Source organism: Poromitra crassiceps (genome assembly GCF_964638095.1).
Source record: "Poromitra crassiceps genome assembly, contig: HAP1_SCAFFOLD_148, whole genome shotgun sequence".
Classification (NCBI taxonomy): Eukaryota; Metazoa; Chordata; class Actinopteri; order Beryciformes; family Melamphaidae; genus Poromitra; species Poromitra crassiceps.
In genome coordinates, this window is record NW_028152218.1 from 195,870 (window position 1) to 204,110 (window position 8,241).

At 45.7% G+C, this 8,241-nt stretch overlaps 1 long non-coding RNA gene across 1 annotated transcript; it reads left to right on the forward strand.

The window, feature by feature from the left end:
* Positions 1–1,934: 1,934 nt before the first annotated feature.
* Positions 1,935–7,942, forward strand: LOC310770665. Its single transcript, XR_014552337.1, has 3 exons — positions 1,935–2,092; positions 3,128–3,240; positions 7,835–7,942. It is a non-coding gene; the product is annotated as an uncharacterized lncRNA (long non-coding RNA).
* The last annotated feature ends 299 nt before the right edge of the window (positions 7,943–8,241 follow it).

Here is an 8,241-nt window from a genome sequence, read left to right on the forward strand (position 1 = left end):
TCCCAGTCACTACATAGTGACTGAGAACAGGTCTGAGAGCAGGTCACGTGGGGGATGGGTTTACCCAGGCTAGGGGAACGGGACTGGAGGAGGAGAGGGCGTTGGGGGTTTGGCCAAAGAGAGCTGGGCAGCTGGGTTGCGTGATTTCTAACCCCACATAGGATAAGCAATAACCACGCCCTGTGGCGCCGGGATTGGCCAGGAGCAACACTGGAGGGCACGCAGCCCAGCGATTTCATGAACCAACTGAATAGCTCTTGAGAACGGACAGCGATTTCGAGAGCGGACATTGAGAGCGGACATTGAAATGAATTATGGTCACCTACCTTCCTTAGCATAGTAATACTAATAAGCATAATAATTGTAATCTACACAATGTACACAATCTACAAAAACATGCAATAATATAAACGGTGTTGTGTTCACTTTCATAGCTCATATAATATAATGTATCATTATCGTTAATTTCAAGCTCAATTCTTACCCAGAGAAAAGGTACAGCACTGAAAATGTAACAAGCAATAGTGTTTTAAACATCTTTATTTTAAAATATGAAAAACCCCAGGTGCTTTAGTCCCAAGCTTCAATGCTCCTGGCCAATCCCGGCGCCACAGGGCGTGGTTATTGCTTATCCTATGTGGGGTTAGAAATCACGCAGCTGGGTTGGATTAGCCTGATACAGCCTGGCCAGGTTTTCATCTGCTGCCGATGAACCGGCAGGCTGGCCTTGGATGGGAGGAAAGAAAGGGAGGGTAAAGGCGGGTTTGGCCTTCTTTCCTCTGCCCTTTCCTTTGCTGGAGGGATCGGGGTTTATGTCAGCCACGTGCTCCATGCTAGATACCAGCAGGTTAACAAGGTCCGCCCGAGTTAGACTGGGATCTGGGGCTATAGGGACAGAAAGAGATTAGCATGAAGCATGGATAGCAGCCGGGTATCAAATGAAGTTGTATCAAATGAAGTTGAATGGAAAGCGGATAACTTCTCATACGACCCATTTGAATAAATAGAGAAGATTTAACAATAAATATTATGTTTTCTTATTTAAATTATTTTATTAACGTAGGTATTAAATGTAAAACATTCAAAAGCATTATGATTAAGAATTATACATTTATTATTATTATTTTAACACTATAGATATAATTTAAACTATTGTTACATCAGTAGTACAATAACTAATTTAATTAAACATTAGGCACATGGCTGCAGATAAAGCCAATGTATGAACACGCACAGGCTAAACAGACAAGGGGCTTAGGAGCATGAAATACAAAACATACATTGAGAATACTTGAAACCTGTGTGGGGCGACTGAATTAGGGGAACGAGGTGGGGAAATTTGTGTGGCGAGGGAGGAATTTAGTTGCAGTACCTCCAAAGAGCATTGAAGCCAAAGTGGACACAAGTTTAACTAAACGGCAATGCCGCCATTTTGGCCTGAAAGACGGACAACAGGGGAGCAAAACAGCTATTGAGTAACCAATCTTGCATCGAAAGTTCTTTGGGACCGCTGAGACCAGCCGCACGCATGCGCAATACACCGAATAGCAGGCCTGGAGCGGCTAGTACTACTGCTCGGAATGGAACACAACATATGGATCAAGAAAGTTACAAAAGTTATGTTTTGGCCAATGAGAGGAAACAGATGCATACTAGAGGGACACACGACGAAGGGGTGAATGACATGTTGACGAAACCAGATTAGACACGGGAGAAGGAGCCTGCTGCAGGTGACAGGTAGAGAGTTGCGTGAGGAATGCGCACAAAGGCCCGTATGCGCAGCAGCTAAGCAGCCCTCTAACGTTAGCATTTGACAGCTCACAGCTTCACTGTATTATGAATGAGTAGAGAGGGAGCTGCGTGACATACGAAGTGACAGGGAAAAGCTCAGACGGACTCACGAATGCCCAGATCAATCAGCGCGGATCTGATTTGGGGATCAGACCAGTTGATGTCGTCGTCGGAGGAGGAGAGCCTGGAGCTACGGCGAGGGACAAGCGATGGGACTCCCGAACCAGCTGCAAGGAGAAGGTCGGACATGAACGAGTCTGCGATGACGCTGCAGCACAGAGGAGACAAGAGTATCAGACAGGTAGGAGGGAACACCCCCTTTTAAACAGCCCGCTTGGAGAGATGGCAGGCTGTCATGGATAATGATGATGTAACTAGTTCCGTCTCTGGTAGAACTTCTGTGAACTCTCATTTAGCATAGCAAACAAACACTGCATGCAGAAGGCAGCGGCGCCTCGCTACTACGTATTGATTAAAGGTGTGTCATGCATGCTCAAATATGCAGTCAAAGAGCGAGTCTACCTATAAAGGCTCAACAAAATTATTAAACCGTTAAGGAAAGCTTGTCTTGATAATTAGATAATCACTGATCATCACTTTGAATCTTATTTCATAAACTTATTTGGAACATATTGGGGGCAGGACGTTGAAACAGACAGTAAGTGAAAACACAACACACAACAGTGTTAAGTTTAACACCCAATGATAATAATGATGATTACTATTGAAGGAAAAATGTAGTAAACTTACTTTGACTCTTGTAGGAGTCGGAGAGACTTGTAAAAATGAAGAAGAGACCGCTGATAGGGGTACAATCAGCAGACAAATACAAACATAGTTACCTAGTAAGAGCTCAACATTCATGTGACTTTTCTTGCCCCAGAAGTGAATTCCCCATTTATTTTCTCCATAGACATTTAGAAGAATCCTTATATAACGAGTTTTAAGGCTTGAACCAAGCCAACCAGTCTTCCAGAGAATCGTGAGTGACCATAAAACATTTCACTTTCAGCAAAAACAAAAAATAACTGCAGGGGAGCTGCGGCGACCTCCTCGGTGCCGGCGATTTTGCTCGAGCATAATTTGCGCTTTAGGGGGACCTGACAGAGTGCAGTGTGTGTGCGGGGGGAAGCCGGGGTGGTGCATGGGGGAACGGGCACTGCACTAGTAAGTTATAAATCAGAAACACTGAGCAAAATGACAATCAGAATCGTTAAAATCCAAACTACACCCAAGCCTAAATATAACTGTCAGTGAGGGCCAAACTGAGTGATCTTATGTGTGTGTGTGTGTGTGTGTGTGTGTGTGTGTGTGTGTGTGTGTGTGTGTGTTGCAGTATGGACAGTCAGACAGCTACCGCGTGGCGACCACGCAGGACAAAGATGAGAAGGAGTCGCCCAAGAAGAAGGGAGGCGGGACCTGGACGACCTGAAGAAGGAAGTCCCACTGGTACGTACGCTACTTCCTGCTTCCTGCTGCCTGAGACGCTGCTACTGTCTTCTGGGTCAGTATTAATTAATACACAGGACAAGATGTTACTATCCCTTGTGCCAAAATCCGAGGAAAAACACATTTAGAAGCCCAATCCAGAATAAAACAAGCTAACAGGCTAACAAACTAATAAACAAGACACAAATCACCAGTTACCTACCCTAGCCAACAGCAGTATGAAGCATGTCATTGGGGTTTTCAAGTGGGCACCTTCCTTCACCGACGTTTCGTTAAGTTAGGCCCACGACACCTCAAGAAGGCTTAACGGTGTAATCCAGCGTCCTGGAAACACCCCCCTCCATGCTACCACCACACAACTGCATATTACCTCACTATCTAAGCCTAGCTATCCAGGTCGGTTCGGTATGACATTCCTGACTACACCACCACTGTCAATGATTCAGCCCTGTTGATGCGGACCGTCAATCATGACCAACAACAAACAATCCCTAACTACACCACCACTGTCAATGATTCAGCCCTGTTGATGCGGACCGTTAATCATGACCAACAACAAACAATCAATCTGACCTTAGCGAGCTCCCCAGCTAGCATGTTTCCTCCTTATCCACAGCCATTCACTTGCTTGTTCTGCTGCCTGAGACATGTTGCTAACCACAAGTTTCAGGCTCCGTCCCCGAATGCCCAACTCAGTTAGTAAGGCAATAACGGACTTTGCCACAAAACCACAGCAGCCCACCTCTACAGGCCGCACTCGAGCCCTCCAACCTCGCTGCTCTGCCTCTGCTGCCATTTCAGCATACCTAGCTTTCTTGCGCTCATAAGCCTCCTCAACTCGATCTTCCCACGGGACTGTGAGTTCGATAAAATAAACTCTCTTCTCTACCTCAGACCACAGTAACAAGTCCGGACGTAGCCGGGTGCTAACTATATATGCTGGGATGACTAGCTGTTCATTCAAGTCAACCCTCATTTCCCAGGCTCCACCTACACTTAGCTGCCCTAACTTGTGCCTGACCTTAATTAATTATGATATTATATTAGGGCATTCACAGACTAGTCGACTAGTAAAACCACTAGTTGACACTGTGCTTAGTACCGTAAATTCCGGACTATAAGACGCACCGGTGTATAAGCCGCGGGACCAAAATTGACTATTTTTTTCTTCTATAAGCCGCACCGGACTATAAGCCGCGGGTGTTTTGATGTTTAATTACCATATGAAAGGGTTCGTGCACAGAGAGGAATGTCGGGAAAGAGATCGCTGTTTGGGGAAGCTCCCATTTATTAACATTTCAACAAAACAAAACAAAAGTCAGGTCACTAATCCCCAGACAAAATCACACAACAATAGGCTACCGTATATGTGCAGCAAACCTGTAACCAGAGAAGTCAAGTCACTAATCCTCGTCTTCCTCTTCTTCCTGCGTACTGAAACCACCAAAGTCCTCATCTTCAGTGTCGGAAACGAACAGGTTCAGGGTGGCTTCGTCAACCACTCTCCTCTCTCCTTCAGGTGCCATGGCACGAGTCCGATACCTCACGAGTCCGACACCTCACGAGTCCGAAAAAAGAGGCTAACTTCCCCCAGACCCTAACCCAAAACCTAACCTCTCCCACCCCCACGCCTAAACCTAACATCCCCCAGACCCTAACCCAAAACCTAACCTCTCCCACCCCCACGCCTAAACCTAACCTCCCCCAGACCCTAACCCAAAACCATGAGGTGTCGGACTCGTGAGGTATCGGACTCGTGAGGTATCGGACTAGGGGGCAGTCCCCGTGGCGTCATCATCTTCATCCCGCAGCAGTCCAGCGTTTTGGAACCCGTTGGTAATTGTGGATGTTTTCACACTCCTATAATATTCCGTGATCTTCCTTTGTGTGAATTCGCCGAAGTTTGTGATTTTCTCCTGATAGTCGGGAGGGAGTTGTTCAGTAGTTCTCCCCCGGACGGACAGTCCCTTTTGCCCAGGTTACGCGCGGCTGCTCTGTTTGATCGGCGGCTGCTCTCTTTTAATGCGAGATTGACTGCTTTCAACTTGAAAGCTGCCTCGTGTGAATTTCTGCGTACCTTCCCCATGGTAAGTGAGAGTGTTGCTTCTACTGCTCGTCTTGTTGTGAATATTCCTTGATCTTCCTTTGTGTGAATTCGCCGAAGTTTGTGATTTTCTCCTGGTAGTCGGGGGAGGGAGTTGTTGCCCGAGTGGCCGTTTGCTTACCGTAATTACCATATGTAAGTGGTCACGCACAGAGGGGATTGTCGGGAAGAGATGGCTGTTTGAGGAAGCTCCCATTTACCGTATTACAACATTTCAACAAAACAACATAACACAACACCACCGTTGTTTATTTTTACAGTGCACACAGTGTCCGCGGTGTGGTGAAAAGAGGGCAAGAGAGGAAATTAAAACAGAAGTGGATTTATAGTTAGAAAGAGTGCTAAAAAAGAGAGATTTTTTTTTTTTTTTTTTTTTTTCTGAAAAAATCCATAGATAAGACGCACCGTTATATAAGCCGCAGGGGCCAAAAAACGGGAAAAAAGCCGCGGCTTATAGTCCGGAATTTACGGTAGTAGTTTTTTTTTTTTTTTTTTTAGTTTTAGTTTTTTTAATCTTTAACATGAGGTATTTACACGACATACATGGACTATCATATCCCATATCCCCCACAAAGAACATCAAAACACAACAAAACAAAACAAGAAAACTGTATAAGGTACACAATAATCCAAGAACAAACAAGACTATTGGACAAACAACCAAACAAAAACAATGCATTCAGCTCCACTCCAATAACCCATGGCCATTGGTTACAGCTGTCAGATCCTTGTGAATCGATCTTCGCTTATAACTTTACTAATACTTCGCAGAAAATTATGTTTTGTACAAGAATAGACGCGGGCTAATGTCTTCTTTGCAAAAAAAAGGCTGTTAACCCCGCATTTAACCCCGCATTTAACCCCGTAATGTTAGTTGGTGTCGGGCTTTGCAGAAAGCTCTCAGCTTCTCAGCAAGCGCTGAGAATGCAGCGCTGCGCTCGAGCTGCGTGTCGGGCTTTCCAGAAAGCTCTCAGCTTCTCAGCAACCGCCAGGATTGGCCAATGTCAACTTCAGTCTCCAGAACGATCCAATCAAATCACCCGCACGTTCTTGCGGTCCCGCCTTACAGTAGTGTTTCAACTGACTATCAGAATGACATGCCAGTCGGACTTATAGTATTATTATTATTATTATATTATCATACTTGGAAACCGTTTTATAAAAGCAATATAGCACTCGAGCAGCGTGTGTTGTGGCATATATCCCGCTGCTCAGCAGTTATCCCACTCGGCCTGCGGCCTTGTGGGATAACAGCTGAGCAGCGGGATATATTTGCCACAACACACTGGCTCTCATGCTATATTGCTTAAATATATCATATTATATAATATGATATGATATGATATGATATTATTTATTATTGGCTTTTGCACAATGGTGCATCCCTAATTTGGAGCGCTTAATCAGCAGGGCTAGTTGTCTGAGCCCCTATTTGAAATTGCAGCTGGTGAAGAAGGCATTATTTGACCTAGCAATTAGAATCAATGTGATGACTGTAATGTTCCCCTCTTTCAGGTCTATGTATCTTTTTGGGGCTTCTCCAGCGTGCTGCTCAACGATGTGCTTGTCTACCGGCCCCCCAGCTGCCAGACCGTCCTGGCAGAGGAGGGGTGTGTGAAGACCATGCAGGGGGTCTGCTGCATCTGGAGCGAGAGAGAGAGAGAGAGAGAGAGAGAGAGAGAGAGAGAGAGAGAGAGAGAGAGAGAGAGAGAGAGAGAGAGAGAGAGAGAGAGAGAGAGAGAGAGAGAGAGAGAGAGAGAGAGAGAGAGAGAGAGAGAGAGCACCAGGACTCATGCATTTTTGTGCTCTCTAAAGCTGTGTTCACACCGAGATATTTATTTTTCTCTCTGTCGCTCGATTCTACCCCTCTGTTCAAATCGCTTGTCAACAGGCACAATAATTGACGGACATCTGGGGGCTATAACATTACGCAATGTCATGATATTTGTCCACTACGAGCCACCATAGTTGTTTACAAGCTAAGCTTATCAGCGTGCTCCTAACGCGAGCTCAATACCGGTAGTACAGACTTAACTTCATGCCAGCTGTCAGCCTGTCAATCAACTGTCAATGCGGTTTGTTGCCACACAATAAACCAGCTGTTTGTTCCAAGCCAGTGGGATCCTCCTCTCACACGGCAGCCAATCAGCGTTGAACAGCGAGCGACTGATGAGTCACACATTTTGGTCCTCTGCTGACGCCACTCTCTAAATTGCTCTGGGTTAAATGTAGTTTTCAAGACACGTGATCGATTAAATGCATCGTGATTCGTTGAGATGCACGTGGGGGAGGCGACCGCCTCTCCCAGGAAAGTCTGCAGCCAGCAAGAAGCGATGGTACCGGCGCTCTGCTTCAAACACACCTTGCTGCTGCTTGGACAAGAGAGTCTGAAGCACTGGGCAGCAGGGCTGCGTGTCTGAGCACATATGATTGAAAGGTGTGGACCCACATAAAGCACTGCTCTGCTTGTCTCCTCTGTGCGGTGTTTAGATGCTGGAGATGTTTGAGAAGGATGACACTGACATGCAGAAGCTCCAGCACAGACCTTGTCCCTACAGCTCAGTACCAGATGCTTAGGAGGCACTTTGAAGCACTTCAGCTACTCTCAGGCTCAGGCTTCAGAGGCATCCAGCATGGCAGAGGAGTGGTAAGATCTCTATATATTTGTCATGTATTTGTTGACATTTTGGTCAACATTAAAGTCCACACAAAAAGAAAAGCACAAATGAAAATATCCTACAATAATCCAAATAAACATCGCAACCCTGACAAAAAAGAAAAATAGTGTCACATCAGCAGCACACAAACACAGTTACAAACGCACACCGCATTTACATCGACTTAGAGACATGAGAAACATCTTCACATCATCACAACTTCTTCCGAGTGACATCAGT